Raw genomic sequence first — 17,690 nt, 5'->3', positions numbered from 1 at the left:
TTGGGCAGACTGTCAGTTTACAGCCAATTCCCTATACCTCTGTCCCCCAAAAATCTAAACTCCAAAACCCTGTTGGTTTCTCAGTCCGAACAGGCACATATTTCTCTGGAATACCATAGGGTGCACCTCAAATCTTCTAGGGCACACCCTTTGAGAACCACTGTACTAACATATTGCTAGAAGTGGAACTTGAATGCTGAGGGTTTGCTTCCTATTCGCTTAGCTTTGCTGCCTCATGATTCTTTCTTTTTTAAAGATTTAATTTATTGATTTTAGAGAGAAGACAGAGTGAGAGAGAAAGAGAGAGAGAGAGAGAGAGAGAGAGAGAGAGAAGGGAGGAGGAGCAGGAAGCATTAACTCCCATATGTGCCTTGACCAGGCAAGTACAGGGTTTCGAACCAGCGACCTCAGCGCTCCAGGTCAATGCTTTACGTATTGCGCCACCACAGGTCAGGAAATGATTCTTTAAAGTGTATTAAAATCAAAAGGTTTTCTTACTTATATCTAGTTGAAGCAACACAACACTAGATTAATACCAGATTCATTTCAGGTTGGAGGGTATCTGCAACCCTGGGCACTGACCCCGTGCTGACTGGGGAAGGCTGGGGGTGGGGACGCACTGTGACCTGCCAGGCTGTCCTTGCTCTTGGGCAGATTTCATCCCGCTGACAAGTCTCTCAGCCCCAAACCCCACCCATTTGTACTAGAGAGGGCTAATTTTTTTTTAAAAATTTATTTATTTATTTATTTTTTACAGAGACAGTGAGTCAGAGAGAAGGATAAATGGGGACAGACAGACAGGAATGGAGAGAGATGAGAAGCATCAATCATTAGTTTTTCGTTGCACGTTGCAACACCTTAGTTCATTGATTGCTTTCTCATATGTGCCTTGACCGTGGGCCTTCAGCAGACTGAGTAACTCCTTGCTGGAGCCAGTGACCTTGGGTCCAAGCTGGTGAGCTTCTGCTCAAACCAGATGAGCCTGTGCTCATGCTGGTGACCTCGGGGTCTCGAACCTGGGTCCTTCGCATCCCAGTCCGACGCTCTATCCACTGCGCCACCACCTGGTCAGGCAAGAGGGCCTGATTTTTATCAACCACAGAACCTTGAGAAAATAAACTGTTATTTACACAGGAAAACATTTTCACAATGTTCCCAGTTAAGATGCCCTTTCCACTGTAGAAAGACTGCAAGAGGCGTCTGAAAAACTCCAGCTGAAGAACCTAGAAGCAGGAAGCAAGATAACAGGTGGGGTTTCTCCTCATTTGGGAACTCTAGTCCCAGCCCCAAACCTCAGTGGACGATTCTAAGAAGCTGGCATTGTTGAAAATACTTAGAAGTCAGAGACTGGGCTGGAGCAGGACTTTGTAATTTAGGAAACTGGACCACAGGGCACTAACTCAACCCACGGATTAATTAATGTTAGCTGGTCAAGGTTACTGTTTGCTGTTAACATCCACTTTGTACTAAGTGAGTTTGGGCTTTTTTCCATAATTAAGAACTGACTTATACAGGTCCTGGCTGGGTTGCCTAATGGATAGAGCACCATCCTAGCACACCAAGGTTATAGGTTCCATCCCCAGTCGGAGCACAAATGAGAAGCAATCAATAACTGCACATGTAAAAAAATGGAACTAAGTGGAACAACTTGATGCTTCTCTCAAATCAATGAAAAAATAAATTAAAAAATAACACCTGACCTATATAAGCACAGCTTAATTCACCGAATACTTACTGAGTGCCTATTATGTCCTATATGTATGGTGCTAAATTCAGGGGCAATCTACAGATGGACTAGATGAATGCGATCCCTTCCCTCAGTAAATAAAACGCGCTCACTAGAGGAGTCCACAGTACCAGGGAGTCACCAAGGGCTCCCAGACCTGAAAACGAGGGGTGCGAGGAGGACAGGAAAATGTCTTGGGTAGAACCATGTGTGTGGAGGTCTGGGGAGAAAAGGTTGGCAAGTTCTGGAAACTGAGAAGTTCATTATTTTTGTACTGATTCAGAGACAGCAGGAGAGGCGATGCCTCATGGAGGGTTTCACAACCCAAGACGAGGCACTGGACGTGGTCCTAAGAGCACTGAGGAGTCATGCAAGGGTGTTTGTTAAACATGGGATCGAAAGGACCGTGTCTGGGTTTTAGATATACTGCTCCATGAAGAATGGACTGGATTCAGACTGTCTTAGAAGTTGGGACACTGGGGGTGGAGGTGGGGGCAAATGGGAATTTAGGTGAGGGTATATATGGTTCATCATGTTGCTGGAGGAAATAGGAAATAGGATTCTTTCATGGTATTGCAGGAAATGCATTTCCAGGATACATGCATACGAAGATCTATGGTATACTGAGCAAAATTTATTGACTTATTAATTTTAGAGAGACAGGAAAGGAGAGAAGAAAGGGATGAGAAGCATCAACTTGTAGTTGCTCCACTTTAGTTGTGTGTTGATTGCTTCTCATACGTGCCTTGACCTGGGGGCGGGGGGGCTCCAGCTGAGCCAGTGACCCCTTGCGAACATGTCAATAATCCCACACTCAAGTCAGTGACCCTGCGTTCAAACTGAAGAGCACACGCTCAAGCTGGCAACCTCGGGGTCTCAAACCAGGAACCTCAACATTCTGAGTTGTTGCTCTATCCACTGCCCACCACCAGTTAGGGTACTTATTTCTTAAGTTCGAAGATCCAGTTGTCTTTCATTTCCTCCTCCCACCTAAGTTACATATTCTTTCTTACACAGCCTGTTTTTTCACTCTCCGGATACAATCACATTGACATCACAATACATACCAGTCAGAACCTTACCTTACTGCGTCATATGTACTATGATTACTTTGCTGTCCTGCTCTCCTGAACCCTTCTCTGGTGTACGTCAATCTCCTTCCTTCCAGTATATGCAAGCAAGAAAGTTGCCGATCACTTTCATCTCTGGAAGAATTTGCTCCCAGAGCCTCTGACCTGCTGCAGTCTGGCCTGGCCTGGTTGTGCTCTAAGTCAATGATCCCCAGCCCCCGGGCCGCGGACCGGTACTGGTCCGTGGGCCATTTGGTACCGGTCTGCAGAGAAAGAATAAATAACTTACATTATTTCCGTTTTATTTATATTTAAGTCTGAACGATGTTTTATTTATTTTATTTATTTTATTTTATTTTTTTGTATTTTTCTGAAGCTGGAAACAGGGAGAGACAGACTCCCGCATGCGCCCGACCGGGATCCACCCGGCACGCCCACCAGGGGCAACACTCTCCCCACCAGAGGGCGATGCTCTGCCCCTCCGGGGCGTCGTTCTGCCTCGAACAGAACCACTCTAGCGCCTGGGGCAGAGGCCAAGGAGCCATCCCCAGCGCCTGGACCATCTGTGCTCCAATGGAGCCTTGGCTGCGGAAGGGGAAGAGAGAGACAGAGAGGAAGGGGGGGGGGGTGGAGAAGCAAATAGGCACTTCTCCTATGTGCCCTGGCCGGGAATCAAACCCCGGTCCCCCGCACGCCAGGCCGACGCTCTACCGCTGAGCCAACCGGCCAGGGCTTATTTTTAAAAAATGACCAGATTCCCTCTGTTACATCCATCTATGACTCACTGCTGACGCTTGTCTTGGTCACGTGATATATTTATCCATCCCACCCTAAAGGCGGGTCCATGAAAATATTTTCTGACATTAAACCGGTCCGTGGCCAAAAAAAGGTTGGGGACAACTGCTCTAAGTCAGCTGCAAGCTGTTGTCTTCAGTTAATCTCTTCCACCACTATTTGGAGAATCCGAGCTTCCGTTCTTGGCCACCCTGCTTTAGTGGAGGACATCCTTCAGGAGTTTCTTACACAACCTCCATGGGAGGTAAATCTGAGAACTTGTGATTTTTAAACTGTCCATTTTGGCCCCACACTCAATTGGTAGTTTGGCTAAATCTAGAATTCTGAGCTAGGAAATCATTTCCCCTTAGCCTTCAAAACATCCTGCACTGTCTTCTAATTTTTGGTGTTGAGAAATCCAGTGTTATTCTGATTTTCTCTGAAATGTTCTCCCTTTCTCCCGCCCTGCCCTGGAAGTTTATAGGAACTTGGGAAACTTCACAATGTACAAGCTGATTTTCATTGATTTGGCTGGGTGCTCAGTAGCATACTCCTCCTTTTTGAGAAAGTTTTTAAATTTTTCATTCTGATCTCCACCCATTTAGTCAGCTTGGGCTGCTATAACAAAATTCTGGTGGCTTGAAACAACAAACATTTATTTCTCAAAGTTCTGGAAGCCGAAGTCCAAGATCTAGGTGCCAGCATGTCAGCAACTGTTCTGGGCTCTTTCTGGTTTCCAAATGCTGCTTTCTCATGTGACAGAAAGGGCACGAGAGCTTTCTGGGGTCCCTTTTACATGAGCACGAATCCCATTCATGAGGATTTAACCGTCTCCAAATACCATCACGGGGTGTGTGTGTGTGTGTGTGTGTGTTCGGATCATAACACACGAATTTGGGGGGCATGTAAATCCCAGTCCATAACATCTCCTTTTCAAAACTTGTATCTCTTCCTGGATCTAGACTTTTTGCATTATGAGCCTCCTGACCTCTTAACTTCTGTCTCCTGTTTTTCCATTTCTCTGTTTACTCTGCTTTTGGAAATCTTTCCTCAGCTTCATTTCTCAATGCCTCCCAGTTTTTCTTTTCTGCTATATATATACTTTTAAATTTAGAAGACTTGATTTTAATTCTCTGAAAAAAAATTTTAAGTGGCATGTTGTATATGAATGTAATATTTACCTCTAAAATGTATTAACTTTTCCAGTGTTTTCTTCTTCCTTCATTGAGTTTCCTCCAAATCACTTTTTTTTTTTCTTTTTCCTCCCTGGTTTGGCCTCTTTCAAGCATCTACTCTCCCCTCTGGGGGTATAAACTTGTCCGCTTTCAATCCCAGGTCTGACTTCTAAGGTTTTCCATAAGGCTAAACTGCTGCACGAAAGCCCCACTCACTTCAAGGTGTGGTACCCAGCTCTGAAGCAATTGATCAAGTTTTCTGCTCTAAACCCAAGAGGTGCATAAATACTCCGAATTTATCTTGATTGTTTTAGGGCTGACAAGATAGCCTAATTAGGCCAACTCTTACAAGTAAAACCAGAAAATCTCCATTTCCTGTCTTGGGATGCTAGGAAACCAGATAAATGTATGCAAAGGGCTGTTTTGAGTCCTGTAAAATATTCAAGTGAGCTCAAGTTCTAGTTGAAGCAACCTCACTGAATTTATGTGCAACTAAGTATTTGTAGAATTACTTCCATATGACCATTCTTTTTGAAGACAAATGACTCATTCCTTCACTGCTTCAAGCCACATCTTTATAAACTTTTCCTTGAAATAAAGATAGATTGAGGACACGGGTCTCTTTTTTTCCTGTTCACATATGCTGCCAGACTTGGCATGGGCCAGGAAATGAGGCCAACGTGGCTCAAGGACATTGGGTTTTTTTTGGTGTTTTTTTTTTGTATTTTTCCGAAGCTGGAAACAAACGGGGAGGCAGTCAGACAGACTCCCGCATGTGCCCGACCGGGATCCACCCGGCGTGCCCACCTGAGGGCGTTGCTCTGCCGCAATCAGAGCCATTCAAGCGCCTGAGGCCGAGGCCACAGAGCCATCCTCAGCGCCCAGGCAAACTTTGCTCCAGTGGAGCCTTGGCTGCGGGAGGGGAAGAGAGAGACAGAGAGGAAAGAGAGGGGGAGGGGTGGAGAAGCAAATGGGCGCTTCTCCTGTGTGCCCTGGCCAGGAATCGAACCCGGGACTCCTGCATGCCAGGCCGATGCTCTACCACTGAGCCAACCGGCCAGGGCCGGGCATTGGGTTTTACACAGAGTACCACTGGAGAACTGAAAATGCTCAGTAACCACGTTAACCTTCAATGTTAAAAATGTTAAGCGTAACCATTAATTCTCATTTGTATATATAACCAAGACTTCCATGAACAGTTCTGGGGCCTTTCTCTTTTCTTGCAGTTGAGGAAGGTGTCATGACCCCCTTTTAAGGTCACACACTGGGAGCCAAAACTGCCTAGCTGGCCCCAACTCCAGAGCCCTGGCTGGCTCTGGCATAACTGTCTCTCTCTTGCTCTCATTAAACAGACTGGGTGACAAGACCTCAGGTGAGACACAGAATTCAACTCAAAGTCCACACAAACTTGGGGTGACTGAGGATGGGATATTTAGCATCAACACATAGGTCCTTGGGCATCCAGTGGATTCTGGTATCCCTTGGATACTCCAAATTTCACACACACTTCAAAAACATAAAAAAACTGGCTGGTAACACAGGAACCAGCCAGTTACCTACGTCTAACCCCAGTGCCGATTCCAAGTTTTGGTGTGTGCTGTATATCAGTCTTGGGGGTTGCCCCCCACTCCCAGGCTTCAGGACAGGGTGCCAGTTGTTTCTAAAGATTAAGCTGAATTTAAACCAAGTCCAATCAATGTTCAGGTGGCTCTGATTCTGATCAGCCCTTTGTCTGCTAATCTAAGAGCAAACTCCCCTCTCCCCCCTGCTGCTGATCCTCCAGTTAGCCCCAGTGTAGGCGTCAGCTCCGGCTGCTATAAGAAAATACCACAGACCAGGGGCTTGAACTACAGAAATTCCTCACAGTTCTGGAGACTGGGAAACCTGAACTCAAGATTCTGACAAGTAGAGTTTCATTCAGAGGCCTCTCGTCTTGACTTGTAGGCAGCTGCCATCATGCTGTGTGCTCACATGGTTTCTTTCTTGTGTGTACACAGGGACAGAGCAAGCAAGCTCTGCCATCCCTAGGGGCTCTAATCCCATTATGAGGGCCACACCCTCATGACTTCATCTAATCCAGGGGTAGTCAACCATTCTATACCTACCGCCCACTTTTGTATCTCTGTTAGTAGTAAAATTTTCTAACCGCCCACTGGTTCCACAGTAATGGTGATTTATAAAGTAGGGAAGCAACTTTACTTTATAAAATTTATAAAGCAGAGTTATAGCAAGTAAACTATATAATAATAATTACTTACCAAGTACTTTATGTCGGATTTTTGCAAAGTTTGGCAGAATAAATCTTTATAAAAAAACTTACTATAGTTAAACCTATCATTTTATTTATACTTTGGTTGCTCTGCTACCGCCCACCATGAAAGCTGGAACGCCCACTAGTGGGCGGTAGGGACCAGGTTGACTACCACTGGTCTAATCCTTTACCTGCCAAAGCTGCATCTCCAAATACACTGGGGTTAGGGCTTTAATATATGAATGTGGGAGGGGCAAACATTCAGTCCTCGACAACAAGCTTTTCTGAAGTCCTGTCCTTCCATCTTCCCTCATAAAAGTATCATGTGTGTACCTGGTGAAACTACCCATATGACAAGAACAGTTCAGTCATATAAATATATAACTGATTTAACAATCAACTCATTAGACAAAGTGCAGTTATTGACAATTTCTTGTAAGCACTAATTTCTACCTTATTTCAAGGGAGCTAAACTGCAGATGTTTTCCTCACAAGACAACTGGCAAACCTTGGGTCAAATCTAGTTCACAAGTACTTTCTGTATGCCCCACTTGGTTCTAAAACTTTGAATGGGTTGCCCATATTTAGAATCTGATTTCACAAGGTTATAAGCAGTCACACAGTGACAAATACTGCATGATTCACTTATATGAGACACTTCGAGTAGTCAAAACATGGAGACAGAAAATAGAATGATGGTTGCCAGGGTCTGGGGAACAGGAGATGGGGAAATATTGTTTAATGGGTTTAGAGTTTGTCTTACCAGATGAAAAATGTTCTGGAGGTGGATGGTAATTATGTTTACACAATATTATGAACGTATTTAATATCACTAAAATGTACATGTAAAAATGGTTTAGATGATAAATTTAATGTTATGCGTCTTTTACCACATTAAGCAATTTCTTGAAATAAAAAGGATTCAGGGCCTGACCAGGCAGTGGTGCAGTGGACAGAGCATCAGACTGGGACACAGAGGACCCAGGTTTGAAACCCTGAGGTTGCCAGCTTGAGCACAGGCTCACTGGCTTGAGCATGGGGTCACTGGCTTAAGTGTGGGATCACAGATGTGACCCCATGGTCGCTGGCTTGCTCAAGAGGTCACTCAGTCTGCTGTTGCCCCCCTCCCATCAAGGCACATATGAGAAAGCAATCAATGAACAACTAAGGTGCCATAATGAAGAATTGATGCTTCTCATCTCTCTCCTTTCCTGTCTGCCCCTATCTGTTGCCTCTCTCTGTCCAAAAAAAAAAAAAAAAAAAGAATTCAGGAAGTAGACTAAAGAAGCTTCCATTGGCCAAAGATGAAATGTTTGTGTTTGGTGTTTTTTTTTTTTTTTTTTTTTTTGGTTTTTTAATCAAGTGAGAAGCAGGGAAGCAGAGACACAGACTCTCGCATGTGCCCCAACCTGGATCTGCCTGGCAACCCGTCTGGGGCTGATGTTCTGCCCATCTAGGGCCGCTGCTCCATTGCTGAGCAACCGAGCTATTTTAGTGCCTGAGGCGAGGCCATGGAGCCATCCTCAGCACCTGGGGCCAACTTGCTCATTTGAGCCATGGCTGCAGGAAGGGAGGGGGTGGGGGTGGAGAAGCAGATGGGCCCTTCTGTGTACCCCGACTAGGAATCAATCCCAGGATTTCCACACGCTGAGCCGACACTCTACTGCTGAGCCAACTGGCCAGGGCCAAAGGAAATATTTTTAACTTTACTAAAGATAAAATTGGCCTTATCAGGTGGTAGTAACAGAGAATCAACCTGGGATGCTGAGACCCAGGTTTGAAACCCCGAGGTCACCGGCTTGAGCCCAAGATTGCCAGCTTGAGCAAGAGGTCACTGGCTCGGCTGGAGCTCCCTGGTCAAGGCACATATGAGGAAGCAATCAATGAACAACTAAAGTGCTGCAACTACAAGTTGATGCTTCTCATTTCTCTCCCTCTCTCCCTTCCTCTCTGTATTGCAAAAACAAACAAACAAAAAACAGTTGACACTTGAACAATACAGGGATTAGGGTGCCAACACTCCACACAGTTGTAAGTCTGTGTATAAGTTTTGACTCCCCCCAAAATTTACTAATAGCCTACTGTTGACCAGAAGCCTCACCATTAACATAAACAGTGGATTAAAACATATTTGTAGGTTATATGTATTATATACTATATTTTTACAGTAAAATATTAAGAAAATCTTGAGAAAATACATTACAGTATCGTATTTTAAGTTTACGTCATCTGTTTACAGAAGGAATCATCTGTTAGTACCTACATCAATATTGTCTTACACGATACAAAACACTGTTGTTATAGGTTTTAATAACACAACACAATATTAAAAGATAGTGTGAAAAATAAATCTATATTCAGTTGCAGGTATAATAATTCCTACATTGATAATGAAGCAGCAACAATGATTGCTTTATGGTAGCCTAGTGTAATCAACACAGTTGCTTCACAGTAGCACAGCCTATACACTGATGAAAGCTTAGTTCTAAAATTCTTATGGCACACAGTATTACAGTCCTAATCAGAAGGCAGTCCTGAGAATACTGTTAAAACACTTTTTTTTTTAAAACCACTCACCTGTGCTGATAGGCTAATGTGCAGTTTTTCCAATTAGAGTACAATAAAGTAATCCTTTGAAAGCAAAGTTATGAAACAGTAAATTATTTTTATATACATCACTCATCCATGATGACCGACTTAAGCCATGATCATGACGATGACCCAGAACCTTACATTTGTTACCATCCAGTTATTAGATTTTCACACGAAGACACACACATAAAGTTCAAACAGGAAGTTTATTAACTGTACATGACGATTACTCACTGTTCAGCAAGTGGAAGTGGGTCATCACAGAGGTTTTCATTGTCTCCACGGGAAACCCGGGCAGAAGAGGGAGAAGTCAGGTTCGCTGCCTCCCGGGGGAAGCGGTGGGAGACATGGGGGAGGTACAGAGGTGGTGGGAAAGGCAGGCACACTCAGTATATGTTTACAGGAATACATGGCAATTTTTCTAACTTTTTTCATTTCTCTAAAAATGTTTTTATATGGTGCCAGTCCTTCTCCCACCATTAACTTGACTTTCAGTGCATCATAGAAGGGTCCACGCTGTAAAGAAGTCAGACGCAGTCTTGATTAATCAGAACCTTCAGCCTGTCTAATGTCAGTTTGTTTCCTGGCTCTGCTTCTAGTATGTCTCCTTCCTCCTCGCCCGGCACTGGCTCAGAGCACTCGTCTTCACCAAGTTGTCTTGCGTTACTTCTTCTGGTGTGGTGTCTGTTAGCTCTTGAATTTCTCCAAGACCCATACTTTGAAACCCTTTCTCACCCACCTTTGCCATATTCACAATTTGTCATGATTACTTGTGAACTCATGTGCATCCGGGCAGTTTCTCCAGCAGGAATTTGTTTTGGGCTTGAAGGCTTTCACAGCTTTTTCTATAACAATGGCATCTCAGTGTAATCCTTCCAAACTTTCATGATGTTCTCTAATGGGTTCTCTTCTGTAGCACTCACAATCCTTTCCACAGAGTACCATGTGGTAATGAGCCTTAAAGGTTCTTATGACCCCCCAGATCTAGAGTATGAATCGGAATTAGTTGTGTTTAGGAGCAAGCAAACCAATCTTCGGTGTTCAACTCATGGTTCTGTGTGGCTAGGGGCATTGTTCAATATCGAAAGAACTAACTTTTCCTCCCTTCCTACCTTCATTGGCAGAGACAGAGAGAGTCAGAGAGAGGGACACATAGGGACAGACAGGAAGGGAGAGATGAGAAACATTAATTCTTCTTTGTGGCACTTTAGTTGTTCATTGATTGCTTTCTCATGTGCCTTGATCAGGGGGCTACAACAGAGCTAGTGATCCCTTGCTCAAACCAGATGAGGCCCTGGCCGGTTGGCTCAGTGGTAGAGCGACGGCCTGGTATGCAGGAGTCCGGGGTTCAATTCCCAGCCAGGGTACACAGGAAAAGCCCCATCTGCTTCTCCACCCCTCCCTCTCTTTTTCCTCTGTCTGTCTATTCCCCTCCCGCAGCTGATGCTCCATTGAAGAAAAGTTGGCCCGGGCGCTGAGGATGGCTCCATGACCTCTGCCTCAGGCGCTAGAATGTCTCTGGTCGCAACAGAGCAACACCCCAAATCCGCAGAGCATCACCCTCTTGTGGGCATCCCAGGTGGATCCCAGTCAAGCGCATGGGGGAGTATGTCCGTCTCCTCATTTCCAACTTCAGGAAAAAAAAAAAAAAAGCAACCAATGAAAAACTGAAGGGAAACCCAACTGGGTGTTGATTCTTCTCATCCCTTTTTAAAATCAAGAAATAAATTATATATATATAAAAAGAATCTTCTATAGATGGGAAACTACAAAACTGTGGTTAGAAAATGGGTCTGGGCCGTGGCCTGTTGGCACAGTAGAAGAACGACTGCCTGGTGTGCAGGAGTCCCGCGTTCAGTTCCCGGCCAGGGCACACAGGAGAAGTGCCCATCTGCTTCTCCAACCCTCCCTCTCTCCTTCCTCTCTGCCTTTCTCTTCCCCTACTGCAGCCGATGCTCCATTGAAGAAAAGTTGACCCGGGCTTTGAGAATGGCTCCATGACATCTGCATCAAGTGCTAGAATGGCTTTGGTCGCAACAGAGCAATGCCCCAGATGCGCAGAGCATCGCCCTCTTGTTGGCATCCCCGGTGGATTCGTCAAGCGCAATGGGGGAGTATGTCTGTCTCATTTGCAACTTCAAAAAAAAAAAAAAGGCAGCAAAAACTGAAGTGATGGCCCTGGCCGGTTGGCTCAGCGGTAGAGCGTCGGCCTGGCGTGCAGGGGACCCGGGTTCGATTCCTGGCCAGGGCACATAGGAGAAGCGCCCATTTGCTTCTCCACCCCCACCCCCTCCTTCCTCTCTGTCTCTCTCTTCCCCTCCCACAGCCAAGGCTCCATTGGAGTAAAGATGGCCCGGGCGCTGGGGATGGCTCCTTGGCCTCTGCCCCAGGCGCTAGAGTGGCTCTGGTCGCGGCAGAGCATCGCCCCCTGGTGGACAGAGCATCGCCCCTGGTGGGCGTGCCGGGTGGATCTCGGTCGGGCGCATGCGGGAGTCTGTCTGACTCTCCCCGTTTTCAGCTTCAGAAAAATACAAAAATAAATAAATAAATAAATAAATAAATAAAAAACTGAAGTGATGAAACTAGGAGTTGATCCTTCTCATTCCACTCCTAAAACTAATAAAGTATATTAAAAAAAAAAATCTTTTGCCCTGGCTGGTTCGCTCAGTGGTAGAGCGTCAGCCCGACGTGCAGGAGTCCGGGTTCGATTCCCGGCCAGGATACACAGGAGAAGCGCCCATCTGCTTTTCCACCCCTCCCCCTCTCCTTCCTCTCTGTCTCTCTCTTCCCCTCCCGCAGCTGAGGCTCCATTGGAGCAGAGATAGCCCAGGCGTTGAGGACGGCTCTGTGGCCTCTGCCTCAGTCGCTAGAATGGCTCTGGTCGCAACACAGAGCCGCCCCAGATGGGCACAGCATCACCCCCTGGTGGGCATGCTGGGTAAATCCAGGTCAGGCGCATGCAGGAGTCTGTCTGACTGCCTCCTGGTTTCCAGCTTCAAAAAAATCTTTTATAAAAGAGAAACTACCAAACTTTGGTTAGAAAGTGGGTCTGGGCCCTGGCCGGCTGGCTCAGTGGAAGAGTGTCGGCCTGGCATGCAGGAATCCCGGGTTCGATTACCGACCAGGGCACACAGGAGAAACAACCATCTGCTCCTCCACACCTCCTCCTCTCCTTCCTCTCTGTCTTTCTCTTCCCATCCCGCAGCCGAGGCTCCACTGAAGAAAAGCACGCCCGGGCGATGAAAATGATTCCATGGCCTCTGCCTTAGGTGCTAGAATATTTCTGGTCGCAACAGTGCAACACACCAGATGCGCAGAGCATCGCCCACTGGTGGGCATGCCAGCCAGGTGGATCCTGGTTAAGTGCATGGGAGAGTAGGTTTGACTGCCTCCCCGTTTCCAAATTAAAAAAAAAAAAAAAAAAAAAGCAACCAATGAAAAACTGAAGTAGTGAAGCAACTGGGAGTTGATCCTTCTCATCCCCCTCCTAAAATCAAGAAATAAAGTATATTTAAAAAAAAACAAACTTCTATACAAAGAAACTACTGACCTTTGGATAGAAAGTGGGTCTGGGCCCTGGCCGATTGGTTCAGTAGCAGAGCGTCGGCATGCGTTCGATTCCCGACCAGGGCAAACAGGAGAAGCGCCCATCTGCTTCTCCACCCCTCCAACTCTCCTTCCTCTCTCTTTCTCTCCCACAGCCGAGGCTCCATTGAAAAAAAGTTGACCCGGGTGCTGAGGATAGTTCCATGGCCTCTGCCTCAGGCGCTAGAATGGCTCTGGTCACAACAGAGAAAAGCGCCAAATGTGCAGAGAACTGCCCTCTTGTGGGCAGGCCAGGTGGATCCCGGTCAAGCACATAAGGGAATATGTCTGACTGCCTCCCCGATTCCAACTTCAGAAGAAAAAAAAAGAAGTAATCAATGAAAAACTGAAGTAGTGAAGCAACTGGGAGTTGATCCTTCTCATGCCCTCCTAAGTGTGTGTGTGTGTGTGTGTGTGTATATATATATATATTTTTTTTTTAATATAAATTTTTTAATGGGGCGACATCAATAAATCAGGATACATATATTCAAAGATAACAAGTCCAGGTTATCTTGTCATTCAATTATGTTGCATATCCATCACCCAAAGTCAGATTGTCCTCTGTCACCCCCTCCCCCCCCCAACCACCACACTCTTATCAATGTCTCTTAAGTTTCAATTTTATGTCCCACCTATGTATGGAATAATGCAGTTCCTGTTTTTTTCTGATTTACTTATTTCACTTCGTATAATGTTATCAAGATCCCACCATTTTGCTGTAAATGATCTGATGTCATCATTTCTTATGGCTGAGTAGTATTCCATAGTGTATATGTGCCACAGTATATATTTTTTAAAAAAAGAATCTTCTATGCAAAAAAACTACCAAACTTTGTTCAGAAAGTGGGTCTGGGCCCTGGCCGATTGGTTCAGTAGCAGAGCGTCGGCATGCGTGCAGGAGTCCCAGGTTCATTTTCCGGCCTGGGAACACAGGAGAAGCGCACATTTGCTTCTCCACCCCTCCCACTCTCCTTCCTCTGTCTCTCTCTTCCCTTCTCGCAGCCCTGGTTCCAGTGAAGAAAACTTGGCCCAGGTGCTGAGGATGGCTCCTTGGCCTCAGCCTGAGACAGTAGAATGTCTCTGGTCGCAACAGAGGAAAGCCTCAGATGCGCACATCATCGTCCCCTTCTGGGCATTCCAGGTAGATCCCGGTCAAGCGCATGGGAGAGTATGTCTGCCTTCCGGTCTCCAACTTTAGAAAAAAAAATAATAAAAGAAGCAATCAATGAACAACTGAAGTGAAGCAACTGAAAGTTGATCCTTCGCATCCCCCTCCTAAAATCAAGAAATAAAGTATATTTTTTTAAAAAAATAATCTTCTATACAAAGAAACTACCGAACTTTGTTTAGAAAGTGGGTCTGGGCCCTGGACGGTTGGTTCAGTGGCAGAGCGTAGGCATGCGTGCAGGAATCCCGGGTTCTATTCCCGGCTAGGGCACACAGGAGAAGCGCCCATCTTCTTCTCCATGCCTCTCCCTTTTTCTTCTCTGTCTCTCTCTTCTCCTCCCACAGCCGAGGCTCTATTGAAGAAAAATTGGCCCGGTAGCTGAGGATGGTTAAATGGCCTCTGCCTCAAGTGCTAGAATGGCTCTGGTCTCAAAATAGCAATGCCCCAGATGCGCAGAGCATCACCCCCTTGTGGGTATGCCAGGTGGATCCCAGTCAAGTGTATGGGGGAGTATGTCTGACTGCCTCCCTATTTCCAACTTCAGAAAAAAAAAAAAAAAAAGGAAGCAATCGATGAACAACTAAAGTGAAGCAATTGGGAGTTGATTTTTCTCATTCCCCCTGCAAAAATCAATACATAAAGTATATTTAAAAAAATTAATCTTCTATAGAAGAAAAACTACCGAACTTTGGTTAGAAATTGGATATGGGCCCTGGACGGTTTGCTCAGTGGCAGAGGGTCGACCTAGCATGCAGGAGTCCAGGGTACAATTCCAGCCAGGACACACAGGAGAAGCGCCCATCTTCTTCTCCACTCCTCCTCTTTTTCCTGTCTCTTCCCTTTCCGCAGCCCAGGCTCCAGTGAAAACAACTTGGCCCGGGCGCTGAGGATGGCTCCATGGCCTCTGCCTCAGGCTCTAGAATGGCTCTGGTCGCAACAACACCCCAGATGCGCAGAGCATCGCCCCTTTGTGGGCATGCCAGGTGGATTTTGGTCAAGCTCATGGGGAAGTATGTCTGACTGTCTCCCCGATTCCAACTTCAGATAAAAAAAAAGAGAAGCAATCAGCAGTCAGACAGACTCCTGCATGCGCCCGACCAGGATCCACCTGGCATGCCCACCAGGGGCAATGCTCTGCCCATCTGGAGCAATGCTCTGCCGCAATCAGAGCCATTCAAGTGCCTGAGGCAGAGGCCATGGAGCCATCCTCAGTGCCCAGGCAAACTTTGCTCCAATGGAGCCTTTGCTGCAGGAGGGGAAGAGAGAGACAGAGAGGAAGGAGAGGGGCAGGGGTGGAGAAGCAGATGGGTGCTTCTCCTGTGTGCCCTGGCCGGGAATCAAACCCGGGACTCCCGCACACCAGGCTGACGCTCTACCACTGAGCCAACTGGCCAGGGCCATAAATAAAGTATATTTTTTAAAAAATCTTTTATAAAAGAGAAACTACCAAACTTTGGTTAGAAAGTGGGTCTGGGCCCTGGCCGGTTGGCTCAGTGGAAGAGTTTCGGCCTGGCATGCAGGGATCCTGGGTTTGATTACTGACATGGGCACACAGGAGAAACCACCATCTGCTTCTCCACACCTCCTCCTGTCCTTCCTCTCTTTCTCTTCCCTTCCCGCAGCCGAGGCTCCATTGAAGAAAAGTTCGCCCGGGCGCTGAAAATGATTCCATGGCCTCTGCCTTAGGTGCTAGAATGTTTCTGGTCACAACAGTGCAACGCGCCAGATGCACAGAGCATTGCCCACTGGTGGGCATGCCAGATGGATCCCGGTTAAGCGTATGGGGGATTATGTCTGACTGCCTCCCCGTTTGCAACTTCAAAAAAATAAAAATTAAAGAAGCAATCAATAAAAAACTGAAGTAGTGAAGCAACTGGAAGTTGATCCTTTTCATCCCCTTCCTAAAATCAAGAAATAAAGTATATTTAAAAAAAAAAAAGAATCTTCTATACAAAGAAACTACCTAACTTTGCTTAGAAAGTGGGTCTTGGCCCTAGCCGGTTGGTTCAGTGGTAGAGCGTCGGCATACGTGTATTGGTCCTGCATTCGATTCCCAACCAGGGCAAACAGGAGAAGTGCCCATCTGCTTCTCCACCCCTCCCCCTCTTTTTCCTCTCTCTCTCTTCCCCTCCCGCAGCCGAGGCTCCATTGAAGAAAAGTTGGCCCGGCCTTTGAGGATGGCTCCATGGTCTCTGCCTCTAGCACTAGAATGGCTCTGGTCACAACAGAACAACGCCCCGGATGGGCAGAGCATCGCCTCCTGGTGGGTATGCCAGGTGGATCCCGGTCAAGCGTATGGGGAAGTATATCTGACTGCCTCTCCGTTTCCAACTTCAGAAAAAAAAAAAAAGCAATCAATGAATAACTGATGTGAAGCAACTTGGAGTTGATACTTCTCATCCCCCTCCTAAAACTAATAAAGTATACATTTTTTAAAAAAGAATCTTTTACAGAAGAGAAACTACCAAATTTTGGTTAGAAAGTGGGTCTGGGCCCTGGCCGATTGGCTCAGTGGAAGAGCGTCGGCCTGGCTTGAAGGAATCCTGGGTTCGATTCCTGGTAAAGGCACACAGGAGAAGCAAACATCTGCTTCTCCAAACCTACCCCTCTCCTTCCTCTCTGTCTCTCTCTTCCCCTCCCACAGCCAAGGCTCCACTGAAGAAAAGTTGGCCCTGTAGCTGAAAATGGTACCATGGTCTCTGCCTTAGGCGCTAGAATGGCTCTGGTTGCAACAGTGCAACGCAGCAGATGCGTAGCTTGCTGCCCCCATCCCCCCACCCCCGTGGGCATGCCAGATGGATCCCGGTTAAGGGCACGGGGGAGTATTTCTGATTGCCTCCCCGTTTCAAACTTCAAAAAAAAAAAAAAAAGCAATCAATGAAAAACTGAAGTAGTGAAGCAACTGGGAGGTGATCCTTCTCATCCCCCTCCTAGAATCAAGAAATAAAGTATATTTAAAAAAAAACCAAAAACTTCTATACAAAGAAACTACCGACTTTTGGATAGAAAGTGAGTCTAGGCCTGACCTGTGGTGGCGCAGTGGGTAAAGCGTCAACCTGGAATGCTGAGGTCGCCGGTTCGAAACCCTGGGCTTGCCTGGTCAAGGCACATATGGGTCTCTCCTCTCTAAAATGAATAAAAAAAATAAAAAAAAAGTGAGTCTGGGCCCTGGCCAATTGGTTCAGTTGCAGAGTGTCGGCATGGGTGCAGAATTCCCACGTTCAATTCCCAACCAGGGCACACAGGAGAAGTGCCCATTTGCTTCTCCACCCCTCCCCCTTTCCTTCCCCTCTCTCTCTTTTTCTTCCACAGCCGAGGGTCCATTGAAGAAAAGTTGGCCCAGGCA

This window comes from Saccopteryx bilineata, chromosome 10, assembly GCF_036850765.1.
Source record: "Saccopteryx bilineata isolate mSacBil1 chromosome 10, mSacBil1_pri_phased_curated, whole genome shotgun sequence".
NCBI lineage: Eukaryota > Metazoa > Chordata > Mammalia > Chiroptera > Emballonuridae > Saccopteryx > Saccopteryx bilineata.
Note: the sequence above shows the minus strand (reverse complement) of the source record.